General features: G+C 38.1%; 1 protein-coding gene across 1 annotated transcript in view; it reads left to right on the top strand.

Moving 5' to 3' along the window:
* The first annotated feature begins 305 nt into the window (after nucleotides 1-305).
* The window catches only part of GPR63 (G protein-coupled receptor 63), a 54,143-nt gene continuing 38,881 nt past the window's right edge, over nucleotides 306-15,567 (top strand). Inside the window, exon 1 of the mRNA XM_068551616.1 lies at nucleotides 306-563. The gene's annotated coding sequence lies outside the window, so the exon portion shown is untranslated. The remainder of the gene's footprint in view (nucleotides 564-15,567) is intronic.

A 15,567-nucleotide genomic window follows, 5' to 3' on the forward strand; every position in this document is an offset into this window, starting at 1 on the left:
TAAGGGGGATGGGGGCGGTTAGGAGAAGGGGCGAAGTTCCAACACCGTCGTGGGCGCAAGCCAACGGCGAGGGCGGCCCGCCGGTGCCGGGTCCCAGCACTTGCCCTGTTTTGGCCCAGGCCGAGGGGCGACCTGACCCGGCGGAGAGCTGGGGCAGCCCGGGTTCTGGCCCCTGGAATCTCTCCTTGTCTGCAGGCTCCCTCCTTATTTTCTTGCTTCCTCCCCCCTCGCCGCCCGTCCTAAAACGCGGCGCCTTTAAGAGGGAGCTCGGTTACCCTGGGGGCGGGAACCCCTCGGCAGATCGCGAGGCGGCGGCGCTCGGCCGCGATGCTCCTCACTTTCTGCTCCAGCTCCCGTCGCCGCCGCCGCCGCCGCCGCCGCCTGGATCGCCACAGCCATCCCCGCCTCCTCTTCCTCCTCCTCCTCCTCCTCCTCTGCCTCGAAGCGTCGTTTTCTGCAGCAGAGGAGAGAAGTGCTATGTCAGGAAAGTTCCGGGAGGGACTGGCTGGGGCCATGATCCCCGGGCTCTCCAGCAGGCGCCCGCGCGCAGCCCTTTGTATGAGGTGAGACTTGGGGTCCCCGGCCCCAGGGACAGGTAGCCGCCCGCGGGGAGCGCTTTGATTCGTCGCGGTGGGAAGGGTGTGCGGTTGGGCGGAGTGTGTGGCGGGGGACGAGGCTGGTGAGACCGAAGTTGTGCCGGAGAAGCTCGGGGTTTTCGGGAAGGTTTTTGCAGCTGGACTAGAGGGATTTCGGCAGCCAGCGCCACACGGTGGGGCCCGGCCGGGACTCGGTGTCCCCGGGTCCCGCCTCGCCTCGCCTCCCGACGCCCCCTGCCCCGTCCCCTGCCCGCCCGAGCGGTGAGGCCTTCGAGGAAACCGCTCCGCTGCTGGCCGGCCCCCGGTGCCGGGTTTCTCTCTGCCGGGCTCTCCCCTCGAGATGCTAAGCGCTGGGAGTGAGAGGCAGGGGATGGAATCTTCCTGAACTTTTACACTGTGGGCTCCTCACTCTTCAGAGGTGAAATTCACCTCGTTTGCCCAAGTCCGAGGGCTCCTTCGAGCTCCACCGGTTCTGAGATGTTGCCTTTTACTTGTGGGTGAGCTTTCCGCGCTGTGGCTCTTTCAGCCTTGGTCGGTTTTCAGCGTTGCACTGATTTTCGTCCGCCCTCCTCCTCCCCTTTTGGGAAACATTTTTTTTTTTTTTTAAAGAAAAAAAATATCTTGGAGGATTCGGATGCTAAAGCAAACCAACCAACCACCACTACAACAAAACCCAACAATGCATTTTTGTGAAATTTACCCCCCGGGGCTGACCTAAGTATTCCAAGTGATTGTTTAGTCCCCATGAAATATTTAGTCTTGGTCTTAACACTTATGAAAGGCAGAGATCCCTGTAGTAGGCTGCAGGGTTTTTTTTTTGTTTTGTTTTGTTTTTCAGTGAGGTAAGATGAGGTTTCAGTCATGTTTTTTAAAAATTTCAATCATGTTTTTTAAAGATTTTTCTCTTTGTTTATTGGTTTTCATTATATCTTAGATTAAGAAGGCTCCCGTTAATTTTAGGAGTAGTATTTCTAAGAATCATAAATAAAACCTGATGTTTCTTGCATAATGCGACATTGCTTCAGACAGTTTTACTCTTGGATGTGGTATGTAGTAGGTGTAATTATTTGATGAAACCTAATATATAAGTACATTTATTGCCCAAGTGGCTAAGTTTTCTTTTTTCATGTATCCTGTGGGTGAAGGAAGCCCATTTTCTCACACCCCCAGGTCTCTACCACAACTGACTGTTCTTGTTTCTGTCTTCTTCACTCACATTGTATACATCTGATGTCAGGGACAAATTAGAGGCGCTGATGGCAAGTCCCTATATTCTGTGAAGTGTTGCATAGCCAGAATTGTAGTGATGTAATTGATTATATCATCCAGATTATTTTGAAAAATAAAAATAGAATGTGGGGGCTTGTTTAAAGAAAAGAGTGTCATGAAGTATTTAAATTCTCAAGTATATGCTTTACATATAGTTTGTGTGTGGAAAGATATATTACCAAAATAGACGGGGAATACGGTAGGAGACAACTTATGTGCAGTGGGGAAGTTTTGAAAGAAAATCATTCCAGAATAAACATGAATATGATAACATTTTGTTTGGGATATAGGTTTTCATCTCTGAGCATGGTTTTGTCACTCTGTTGTCAAATATACCAGAATTGAAACTTTAAAAAAAGAACTCTCCATCTCAAGCATTTTCTGAAAATTTGTAGCAAACTGAGCATTTTTGGAAAAAAATTTGCTTCGAAAAAGTCGCATACTTAAAACCCTGACTGCAGTTACTATTTTATCTTAAGTTTGCTGGACTCTAGGCCAGAAAGTACTGCATTCAGTAAGAATTTGGGGTTCTAAAGTGGATGTGACTTATTTCCTAAAACTGTGTGGATTAATATGAGTACCTTGAGATTTGGTATGTGATTTATTTGATTGAGATGATTGTTTTGTGAGTAATCCTTTTTGAAACTAAAGATATATATTCATATGTATATCACATATACATGTCACAAATATATATGTCACAAAATCCATATCTATTCATAGATACGGGTATACGTATATTTATGTATCTCTATATATCTATAAAAGGGAAAACTGTTCAGGGACTCAGTAATACTCCTGCACTAAGAAGAGCACGTCTGAAAGATCAAAAGCTAAAAACATTTCTTGCTACAGCTTGTCATTTCTTCAGCAATTTCATCACTATCAGTTAAGTTAAAAAAATACTGTGTTTTCCAGCATGTTCTTGTTCTCACACAAGGCTTGGACCAGGGAGCCATATGCCAATGATCCTAACTGCATATTTTTAAAATGGACTGAATTATCACGCCAGTGGATGATTGAATCAGGCATTTCTTAAGCTTCAGTAATTTACCTTCAGGGCAAATCCCTGGTAAAATTTAGCTTGTTAATTTAGCTTGTTAATATAGTGTTTTATTCTTTTAACACTTCAGTAATTACCTTCAGGGCATTCCCCATAGGTCTGGGTCTTAGAAAGTAGACATCAAAGGCACGGGAGGCAAGCCTTGGGTAAGTTTTGGTACTCCAATTTGTGAAATGATGTCTTGAGTATTTGATTTGAGAGAGATACTCTTTTATACTCGGGAAACTAATACCTATGATACAGTGCTCCAGTCACTATAGGCAAAGCTTTGGAATATTTCTTATCATGTTCCACAGCTGAAGCTGCTGATTTTAGCATATGTATGAAAGTTAGAAATGAAATGATTTTTTAGACTTTTTTTCATTTGCTAGACACTTACCAGAAATGTGTTTATATTTGCTACAAATGCCCTTTACTTTATTGCATGTGGCAATTTTTTCCTTTTCCTTTTTTTTTTTTTTTTTTGCTACTATGATGTGTATATTTAGGGTGAGTTCTTAGTGTTTACTTGAAACAGACAGTACCATGTTTCACAGAGTTTATGTTGTGTCTCTTCAGCTTAAAAAAAATAACATTTGAAATGTTTGACTGTGAACATGAGATCACAGACTTTCAGAACTGATGGGATCTTGGTCAATTGTAGTTTCAGTTTCCTGGGAATTTTCTGTTTAAGGTCAGATGTGGCCCTGATTTGAACTGGATGATCCACAAATAGGTACTTTTGCAACCACAAAACGTGGAGAACATTCCAAATAATTTGCAGTGTGGGCATGCTTTGGTGTTTAGTTGGCTTGAGGCAGTGTGCCATGCTTGTAAAAAATGGTTTTTGAAGCTGACAGCAAGCTGTTTCACTCTTTGAGTTTGACACATAGGATGTAGTGCCTTTTAGCCTCTGTGCCAGTAAATGTGGACGGGATTGGAAAAAGTAATTTGTTCACATTTCTGCATGTCAGAAGATTCAGAAAACTCAAGCATGAAACTAGCTTAATATACTGGAAAGCTCATTCATATTCATTAAAAATGTAATGAAGAGTTGAGAATGTTGGATTTTAACACAGCTTTCAGGTCACGGGCAAAAGAGTGTATATTTGCAGTTAGTAGGGTAATCTAGTGGTCATCTCTTGAAATTAATAATAACACTATTATTAATAGTATTTCCTTTGAGTGATAATCCTCCCAGGCCCAACTTTGATTAAAAAACATCCCCAGCCAGACACTGTACCAATCACCTAGCAAATATGTTAACTGATTCTTAAATAATTTTAAGTTGAAACCCTTATGTGTCATTGTAGTCATAAGCTTTATGTACCTTTGGGGTTTTTGACCAAAGTTTCTTGGTTAACTTCTTTTCTATCAATTGACGAAGCCCAATCTATATCATTAAAGCATTTAAAAATATTTTAGGCAAATTTTTTTATGTGAAAATTTCTAAGGATTTGCCTTGGGAAGGGAGTGCAGAAGGGACATGATTCTTTATTGTAGCTCTTACCTTCCAAAGGAAGGTGCCTTCATCTCTTCTTGTCTTTTTTTAAACAAAAACAAATGCAGAGGTAATTTTAGAGAAAGAACATTTGCAGGCATTTAAAGATGCTTGAAGTTTCAATCAAAATAAGGGTTTCAGCTCAAAGTTACCTAAGAATCAGTGAACGTTTGTGCCAGGTGTTGGTTATGGTTTCTGTCTGAGGGTGTCTGCTGCTGATGTAAGTTGGTCCTGGGAAGATACAGATTCAAAGGGAGTTGGAATGGAAAGGGGCTAATTCCAAGCATAGCACCTATTGCCTTCCAGAGGGAAAAATGTTTGCCTAAGTGTGTACTTCTATAAAATCCACTTTTCATCATTGTAGCTTATTTTTTCCGTTTCCTCCATGCTATATATGAAGTGTATAGTGTCTTCCTGCTCCATTTTTGATTAACCTTGCACTTCTAAAGTTTCACACTGTTCAGCACTAGCAGAAAGTCTGTTCTTTAAGCCTTTGAGCTTGTTCCCAGCAGTACTTTTCAAATGTGTTCCCCTTATTTTGAATTATTGAGTTATTTAATGATACATTATGAGTTTTGAATTTAAGATTCCTCCATCTTCCTTAATAGGCCTTGGTTGAATTTGCTTCTACTTAAAGGTGCAGTGATGTTGGTCACTTCTCATTTTTGTGCCTCTATTTCATGTACAGTTGCTATTGTGAGGTTTCAAATCTTTATTCTTTATTCATACGCATGGAAAATTTAGAAAATCCAGACAAGCTAAAAAACAAAAAAACAAAAAAAAAAAAGGAAAAGGAGAGTTATGCCTATTAACATTTTGATATATATTTTTATATACATATAGAAAAATACTATAATATTTCATTTTCTAAAAGTGATACTTTACTTACTATATGTTTTTCTTTTAAATTTTCATACAAAGATGAACCACATTCCATATCATAGAGTGATCTTCTGTAACGTATTTTGAATAGTAAATAGTATTTTGTTCTGTGGATGTATCATATTTCATTGGGGAGATGCCATAATATCAGACAGGTTTTCTTTTTTTTAAATTGCTACTATATAGCAGTAAATATCTTAAAGCTCAGCTTTTGTACATATCTGTGGTTATTTCCTTTGAGTAAAACCCTGGAAGTAGAATTTTGGGGTAGGGATAAAAGGCAATGATGTTTTTTATTGACCTCAAGGCATTTTATTAGTCCCAATATAAATCTGTAGATTTAATCATAGCTTTCCTTGGTTATCTTCTGCAGTATTTTTTGGTCAGTGTAATAAGAAAGACTCAAGTCAGATAGCATTTGAACCCTGACCTGAGTGACTAGGGCTTTATCCAAATGAAATAACCCTAGATATTTACAAAGACTTATCTATAAGGTCCAGCCTCAACACCAGAACATCCGTTAGGGCCCAGTTATAGCTGTAAATGCTGTTACCACCTAAACAGGAATAGCAGTTGATAGTGTGCCCTGAGAGTTCTTTTTCACTTTCGATCTCCTTACTATATTACCATCTGACCTCCTGGCCACATTTCCTGATACATACATAATTGCTGTATGATAGAGTAAATAAATATTGTTTCCTTATGTATAGTCATCTCTAAGATTTAAAGATTCTATTTTCTGCCCTTTGCTGCCAACACCTGGACTCTTAATGTCCTCTGTGTGTTTATCTCTGTATCTCTATGTCTATATTTTATATATTTATCTCTATCTTTCTCACTCTCTGTCGATAATACAAAACTTCATCATGGCCAGAAGTTAGGTTTTAAAACCAGATAAGTATCCCTCTGGCTACCACACAAACATAGTCACTCCCGGGAACAAATCTAGGGGTATAAAATGGGCGAACACCAGGAAAAGGACATGTATGAAAACTTATGGATTGATAGTTTAATGTAGAGAGAAATTTTCTCCTTCATTTTTATGACTGACATTGTCTTTAGCTGTCAGACATGACCCTAATGACTGCAGAATGGCATTTGTATTTTCATGTACATTTTTCATTTTTAGAATTTGGTGCTGGCTGTAAAAAAGAAACAGAAAGTAAGCGCGCGCACACACACACACACACACACACACACACACACACACACACACACACACACACACACACACACACACACACAAACATATTTTCTGGGCCAGCTATTCTTTTTTCAGACAGTGTCTTCTCCACTGTGTGGAGACCATGTCCTTTCCTCCTTTCTCTAGTCAGGCTGAGCTTCTCTGTTCCCTTTGTACCTGGTGCTTTCCTGTTCTAGCACTTCAGAATGAATTTTTTGTTTAGATGAGTATAATGTCCTTCTTTAATATCTCAAACAACAGGAATCATATCTTTGTATTTTGGCATGGAATCTAACAGGCATGTAAAGATTGAACGGGTACATTTTTTCATGAGATTGTGTGGATGTTCATTGTTTACATGGAGAGGTTTAGAAAATGCTTTTGAAACTGATTTTACTACATATTTTTAAAAGAATATTTGTTGTGAAGTACCTCGTACATATAAAGGTGCATAAAACATATTTGTAAGTTAAAAAAATAGAATACCTTTGCACCTACTGCCAAGGTTAAAAAGTATGATATACCTAGAATCCCTCAGTTTACCCATTCCCCACCTAAAGGCAACCCTTGCTTTATCTCTAAAGCAACATATTCTTTAGTTTTGGTCATTTTAGGACTTTACATAAAGGGAATTATGATATATGTATTATATACTTTTATGTTTGCTTCATTTGTTCACTGTTATGTTTTTGAAATTAATCAATGTTCATAGCTGTAATTTGTTTTTGTTTCTGTTTAGTGTTTTATTGTATGAATTCTGTAATTTATTCATTTCACTCTTAAGGGGCATTTGTCATTGTAACTAGGTTTTCAAAAGCATAAAGTATAAAGTTTTCCGTGATATCCTTTTATCTGTTTAATCACTGCCGCACCTGGGATATGTCCCATTTCTTTTTTACTCCTGATGCTGCTGATTTCTGTCTGTCTGTCTCTGTCTATTGCTCTTTCACTCTCTGTCTCTCCTTCAATCTTTTTTTTAAATTTTTTTAATTTTTTGGCCGCGCCGCCGGGCATGTGGGATCTTAGTTCCCCGACCAGGGATCAAACCCTTGCCCCCTGAAGTGGAAGCGTGGAGTCTTAACCACTGGACCACTAGGGAAGTCCCTCTCCTTCTTCAATCTTGAGATATATCTTTTCGAAGAAAAGATCTTTTCAAAGAACCAACTTTTGGCTTTGCTGATCATCACTATTACATGTTTTTTTTCCCTAAATCCTTCATTTTTTGCTCTTTTATTTTCTTTCTCCCATGTTTTTAGGTTTATTCTGCCATTATTCTAATTTCTTAAGTTGGGTGCTTAGCTCATTAATTGTGAACTTGCCTCATCAGAGGACAAGGAGTTGCCCTTGAATCATCACAATAGCTGCTTATCAGAATTTTTATGTAGTGCTTTTGTTATCATACAGTTCTAAATATTTGCTATGGTTTCTTTGATTCATAGATGCAAGATCCATCTTGAGAATGTTGTTTTCTCATTGCTAAACATAGTTTGTTGTTGCTGTTGCTGATTTCCAACCTACTTGTAATATGGTCCCAGTATGTGGTCTCTATCATGCCAGTCTTCTGATGCTCTTTGAGGTTATCTTCATGGGCTAGGGCAAATGTTCCCTTTTTAATAAATGTCCCATGTGTAGCTTGAAAATCATGTATATTCTCCAGTTTCTGGGTGCAGTGTTCAATGTGTATCCATAAGATGAAAATTTTAATTGTGCTGTTTAAATCTTCTTACTCCTTATTAATGATTTTGTCTGCTTGATTATTCAGTTACTGAGAAATTATAACAATGGCTTTATCAATTTCATCTCCATAATTCACCTTCTGCTTTGAATATTTTGAGATTTGTTATTAAGTGCCTTTACAATTAGATTTTTAAATATTCTTATGGTAAATTAAACCTTTTTTCATATGTAATGACCTCCTAAGTCTCTAATCGTGCTGTTTGACTTAATTTTTTCATTGTTATTAATAAAACAATTTAGGGTTCCCTATAGATTTTGATTGGCTTGATATATCTTTCTCTACTCTTTGACTTTCAGGTTGGATTTATGTTCTTATGTTTTTAGATGTCTTTTGTAAATAGCATATAGCTAGATCTTTGCTTTTAACTGGAGAGTTTACTCTTTTTATGTGTAGAATGAAGACTGATATATTTGGGTTTATTATCACATTATGATGGATTTTCTGTTCTGCTCTATCTCTTTCTGCTCTCCTTTGTTGCCTTGTTTTGAATAGGTTGGTTCTCTCCCACCCCTTTTTACTATTCTTTTTATTTTGAGGGTTAGGGCACTGGCTATAAGCTCCGTATCTATTCTTTTAGTGGATACCCAGACAGTTTTACTATGCATACTCATCTTAATCTAGTTTAATCAGTATCTTTGCCTTCTGCCATAGACTGAATTGTGTTCCTCCAGATTCATATGTTGAAGCCCTACCCCCTAATGTGATTGTATTTGGAGATGAAGTTTATAAGGATGTAATTAAGGTTAAATGATGTCATATGTGTGAGGCCCTAATCTAATAAGACTGGTGTCCATATAAGAAGAGGAAGAGACACCAGAGATGTCTTTCTTCCTTTTACCTGTGCACAGAGGAAAGGCCAAGTGAGGACACAGTGAGAAGGTGGCTGCTCTTGATTGCTCCTGTTGCCTTTATCATTTTAAGGTTTTGTTATTTTTGACTATGAGCTGCTCACTTTCCCTAGAACTTTATTGGTGGTAATTTTTTCAGGCCTAGGTTGAAGGTGAGTTCCTCCAGAGGGGAAATATATTTTGATTCTACTATTAGCTTGGACACTATTGGCTCAGGTACATTTAAATGAGATTTCTGCTTGAGGGTTTGTTTGTTTGTTTTTTTAATCTCAGGGCTAGTTTGTGGATATGAATTCCTTGGGGAGATTATTCTCCCTCATCTGTCTAGCACTAGATTCAAGACTCGCAGTTTTCTTTGCTGTCTCTTTTGGCATGGAGGAGTTTATTTCTTGTTCACTTTTCACGTAGCAAATTAGCCCTTTGAAGTCCTGGTTGCTGTTGGGGTCTTCTAAAAAAGCAGACAGTAATGTGTCAAGCGAAGATTGAAAAATGCTTACTTTTCTTTTTTTCTTTTAACTCCAATTTTATAATTTATCATTTCCCTTTACTGATACATTTTGAATTTCTGGATAGTATATTGGTATCAGCACTTTCCTAAGGCCTAAACTTCATCTTGTTTACAGTCATTTAATACTTCGTTTTATATTTTGTTCTTTAGGAAGTTAGTGTAGGCATCTTATTTTAAATTATTCAGTTACATCTGGTTATATTTGCAAGCTTGAAAGACACTGCCAGTTACATTTATTTTTCTATTGCTTCAGATTTCTGGGTTTTGCCTTTAAATGGTAGTAGGGAAAGTTAAAAAGCCACCTTTGGTCTGCATTGCCCTTATTTATAATTTCCAAAGCAAGTTAAAGATGGCAGACTGCAGGATTCTTCTGGGTAGTTCACTTTTGAAAAGGAGTAATTATTCCATGTTTATTTCAAATGGTTACATCTTGGTAAACATTTAAGAAATGTTTAGTTTTTCTCTTTGTTATGCTCAATTTTTTTCCTTTAACCCTATGTAGTATAGATATGTGGATGCAGCCTTGGTTGTAATGATCAGTTAAAATGCAGAGTTTGAGAACCTCAGCATTTATATTTCTTAGTACTCAGTTACTATGGATTAGCTATAAAAACTTAGATACAGTGGTAAAATGAAGTCAAATACAAAAACAGACTGAAGTAATGAACTTGATTACCTTTGGGTAATTATTTCATTCATCAAGTCGTAAAGCTAAGCTTTTAATATTTTCTGTGCTCTTTTTATGAAATAATTTTTCTTTTGCATTCTGAGTTTTAAAATCTTTTTGTCCTACTAATTTTTCTCATCTTGCATAAGGAATCACCAGAATAGAAATGATCTCTGAGGCTCACATAATAGAATTTTATTCTGGTAAGGTCTTTGCTCATATCTAGATTCTAGGTTGGAATAAAGTTTCAGGAAAAGATCCTTCAGATAATTTTTTTTTTAGTGGATAGGCAGGGAAGACTCCTATGAAAAGCCTCATTACATAACATAGCATCCATTTAGTTTGCGGCCCTTGTACAAAGGGAATTTTCTATTTGTCTAATATAAACTTGAGACTTGGAGTGATCATTTTACTGAATGCTGTCCCTCCCAGAATCTACTTTAAATGCTTATTCTATTCAATTCCAGCATGATAAATATTCCACATATAAGAAGAATTTTCATGTTTGTTTCATCAGCCATTAGACAAACTCTATATTTGGGCCATTCCAGTGCAATGGTTCTTGCCATTATAGAATCTATATTGAGTCCACCCACATGTACGCACACTCATGCACCTCTTTCTGGTATCACTTTCATAGGCCGCATCTGCTAGGAGAAATCAAATGAGAACCAAGCATGAATGAAGTACAACAAAACTGGAAGAACTCCACATAAGTATAAACAGTGATGAGTATACAGCAGTATATAGTGTTCTCTCCGCCTTTTTTGTGTAAGAGGAAAGCTAAGAATTGAAATTCCGACTATTATGTGTACAGTTGACATTGGGTGAGTGAATTCCCTATAGTTCCTTGGTCTTACCTCCCATATGTCAGTTGAATCAGCACTTCGTGAACTTGCAAAGTCTTACTGACACTTTGATTTTTGAGCAGAGAACCAGAGACTAGCAGCAGGCATCTTACTGAATGGCAGCATCATTGGGGCACTGCCAGTGGGGAACCCAGCAACAGACAAACATCACAGCCTCACCCCAAATTCCTTCTCCTTTGTGGTTTTGTGGTGCATGATAAAGAATTGTTCTTTGGTGTTCAGAATACAGCCATTTTATCAACTTTATTTTTTTTTCATTTCTAAAGGTTCAAAATGAATATTCCAGATTTTCTTTAAAAATTTTCCTTGCTAAGGCATGATTTTTTGGTGGGGAGGGAGCATGGTAGGTGTTGGGAGGTGATATGCAGTACTTTGAATTTAGAATGACAATTATGTAACCCTTTTTACTTAGAGCAATCCTTCCCCATTGTTGGCTACACAGCAAACTTAATTGAATATTAAAATTTGGAAATAATAGAAATGGAAATAAGGTTGTGTTAAAGGAAATAATTATTTTTATTCATGAACTTTGTTTTATGGCAGGATTTAGTAGAGAGTCCTTCAGCTAGTGAGGTTTCAAGAAACAGTTTTTTGAATTTAAAATTATTTGTCAACAATTTGGTTTTAGAAGACTTTTTTAGGGCCACATGCATTTAGTAAAACTTTATTTATTCTTGCAGTGAAAACTTCCTGCTTTTAGTCTTCATTTATTTATTTTATTTTACCTCTTATTCCCTATGACCTACTTTCTCTCACCCTTCTCCCATCAAAAAATAAATAAAACAGAATCCAAAATAAACTATAACTTCAAAATCAAAATATATAGGCATGCCTCAGAGATATTGCAAGTTTGGTTCTAGACCGCTGCAATTAAGTGAATATTACAATAAATTGAGTCACAGAATTTTTGGTTTCCCAGTGCATATAAAAGTTTACACTATACTGTAGTCTATTAAGTGTACATAACAGTCTAAAAAAACAATGTACATAACTTAATTAAAAAATACTTTTTGCTAAAAAATGCTAACCATCATCTGAGCCTTCAGCGAGTCATAGTAGTATCATCAAAGATCACTGATCATAGATCACCACAACAAATATAACATATAATAAAATATATAATATAATTATATAAAATACAATAATAAAAAAGTTTGAAATATTGTGAAAATTACCAAAATGTGACACAGAGACATGAAGTGAGCAAATACTGTTGGAAAAATGGTGCCAATAGACTTGCTAGATGCAGAGTTGCCACAAATCTTCAATTTGTAAAAAGTGCAAGATCTGAGAAGCACAATGAAGCAAAGCACAATAAAACAAGATATGCCTATGCTAGTCTTTAGCCTAGTACTTTTGCATTTATCTTAGTGGATAATATTCTATCATAGAGCATGATATTTAGAGAATGTTGTAAGAAAATATGGACAAATAAATGAGGAATTATATTTTCTCTGTTTTCTACTCTTGGGGCATCCTGAGTTTTTCTTCATAGCACAGGCAGCAAAGGGTAATGCAGTGGTTACTTTGTGTTTCTATGTCTGTTTGATGTGAGTCAGGGTTCTCCAGAGAAATAGAACCGATAGGAGATATATATGATTTATTATAAAGAATTAGCTCATGTGATGATGGAGGCTGAGAAGTCCCACAGTTGGCCACCTGCAAGCTGGCAACCCAAGAAAGCTGATGGTGTTGGTGGGAACTGGAGGGCTGTTGGTATAAGTACCAGTTGAAGGTAGATGATTGAAGTCCCAGCTCAAACAGGCAGACTTCAAATTCCCCCTTCTTAACCTTTTTGATTTATTCAGGCTTTCAATGGATTGGGTGATATCAACTCACTTTGGGGATGGCAGTCTGCTTTCCTCAGTCTACTAATTCAAATGCTAATCTCATCCAGAAACAGCACCACAGACACACCCATAAATAATGTTTAATCCAGGCACCCTGTGTCCCAGTGAAGTTGACATGTAAAATTAACCATCACAGTGAGTATCCCCACTAGACTTCAGAGTTACATAGGATCAGGAGATATACCTGTTTTTCATTGTATGCCATGCTTAGTCAGAAACTGGCATAGAGCAGGTGCTTAATAACTATTTGTTAAAGGAAGAGAATGAGTTTAAATAAGTGTATAAGTTAAGTTGAAAAGTATATATCAAAGATTTAGAACATGAATAGCATGGTGAAAGACTGAGTATCAGGTGAATATCAAGATATGCAAGTGAGGTAATTTTAGTTGGCATATGATGATTCTCTTGACATTTCCTTTGTCTTTATCTGGTGGCCACTTTGAATATTAAAACTAAAGTATTACTTCTTAGATTTTTGAACTCCAAGAATTTTACGTATGACCTTTAGATTTTTCAGAATCTTCCCAAGTTAAACATATTACTTTGATCATGGCAGTGAATCAAGGTCAAAACAGAATTGCTATTATTTCTGAGGATGATTCAATGCTGCTCTTCAGCAATCCTGTTTTGAAATTGCACACCAAGAGCAGAATGATGTTTCATTCTAAGCTGTTTCCCTTGCACTATTTTTTAGCTTCCCACTTATGAAAATGTTTAATAATTACATATTTTCCCTTATGTTGATTATTGGAATTTGCTATGGTAATGAATTATATTTACAGAACTAAGGGACCAAGGATGTTAGCATCTTTTTAAAGATATATATAAAATTAAGGTATATATATATATACACACACACATACATATATATATATATATATATATATATATATATATTTGACTATTGTATATTCAAATATACACTCAAGAGGTTATTTGAAGTATCTGGTGATGTCATTAAGGTCTTCCAATTCCACATTCCGTAACATTTCTATTCTACCATCAGAGAAGATGTGTCTGGTTGATGCGGGTGGGGCGGGGTAGTAAGGTGGTAGGGGTAGGGAATCTTACACACTGTCTTATACCAAGAGATGATGCTTGAATCGTCTCAGACAGTATCATTGCCCAGATATGTAGGAAGAGAGAGGAGACCATCGTGTAGCACGTATGGCCCCATTTGTTTTGGATAGGATGTCCATGAATCTCCAACAACTAGCACACTACCTGGCACATGGTCGATGCCCTAAACATTTTTGTTTAATTGACTTGGTTGCAGCTGTCAGGGGCAGTCACAATCAGCAACAACAAGTGTTCTGATAAACAAGGAAGCTATACTACAGTTTTGCACCTGGAATTAGAGGAATAAACTGGGCATGGTTGTAGTGGACTGTTTCTAGGTATAGGAAGGAATATACAGACTTCCACCAGGTTTGAAGCAATGACACAACAAAAGAAGCTGCATCTCTTTTGTTCTGAAAAGAGACTATTGAGGGTCACTTTTCTGAAATAAATGGGGTGGAAGCTGGAGTGGAGAAGGTCAGAGGAAGAGAAACAATGGTATCATGTCAAAATCACAGTGCAGAATCTTGAGGTGAAAAACAGGTTTAAAGTCAGTTGGGTGAGATGTGGAAAATAGTCATTTCCAAGGGTGGCGGGTAGAACGCTGGTTTTCTTTTTTGAGTAGAACTGCTAGCTCGTAAGTACTGGGCACTGACTGTGTGCCAGTACCTTACATGTGCTGCCTCATTTAACACGGCCCCACCGCAGCTTCAGGAACCAAGGTGCACCATGGTCATCTCCATTTTTCTGAGGAAGAACCTGAGGACACGAGAGATTAAGTAACCTGCCCAATGACACTTAGTAAGTAAATGGTAACCAGGTACTCTGACCCCTGCGGAGGTGGACACAGTGGGCATCTGGAGGAAGGGCATGGAAATGCTCAATAAAAAGCTTATTTTCACCCTGATTGAGTTTTGATTCCCTCCAAAGGATATGCCAAAATCATTTGTTGTTAAGAGGCAGTGGAGGGGCTTCCCTGGTGGCACAGTAGTAGAATCCTCCTGCCCATGCAGGGGACACGGGTTCGAGCCCTGGTCCAGGAAGATCCCACATGCTGTGGAGCAACTAAGCCCATGCGCTGCAACTACTGAGCCTGCGCTCTAGAGCCCGCGAGCCACAACTACTGAGTCCGCATGCCACAACTACTGAAGCCCGCGCGCCATAACTACTGAAGCCCGTGTGCCTAGAGCCCGTTCTCTACAACAAGAGAAGCCACTGCAATGAGAAGCCTGCGCACACAACGAAGAGTAACCCCCGCTCGCCACAACTAGAGAAAGCCTGTGCACAGTAACAAAGACCCAATGCAGCCGAAAATAAAATAAATAAATTTTTAAAAACCCAAAAAAAACCAACAAAAAAAGAGGCAGTGGAGAAGAGAGTAGCAGCATTTTTAGAAGAAATATGTGTGATGGTGGAAACATTTATTTTTATTTTTATTTTTTATTTTTTGGCCACGCCACACAGCATGTGAGATCCTAGTTCCCCGACTAGGGATCGAACCCACACCCCCTGCACTGGAAGCTTGGAGTCTTAACCACTGGACTGTCAGCGAAGT

Source organism: Eschrichtius robustus, chromosome 9 (assembly GCF_028021215.1).
Source record: "Eschrichtius robustus isolate mEscRob2 chromosome 9, mEscRob2.pri, whole genome shotgun sequence".
In the NCBI taxonomy this organism is placed as follows: Eukaryota; Metazoa; Chordata; class Mammalia; order Artiodactyla; family Eschrichtiidae; genus Eschrichtius; species Eschrichtius robustus.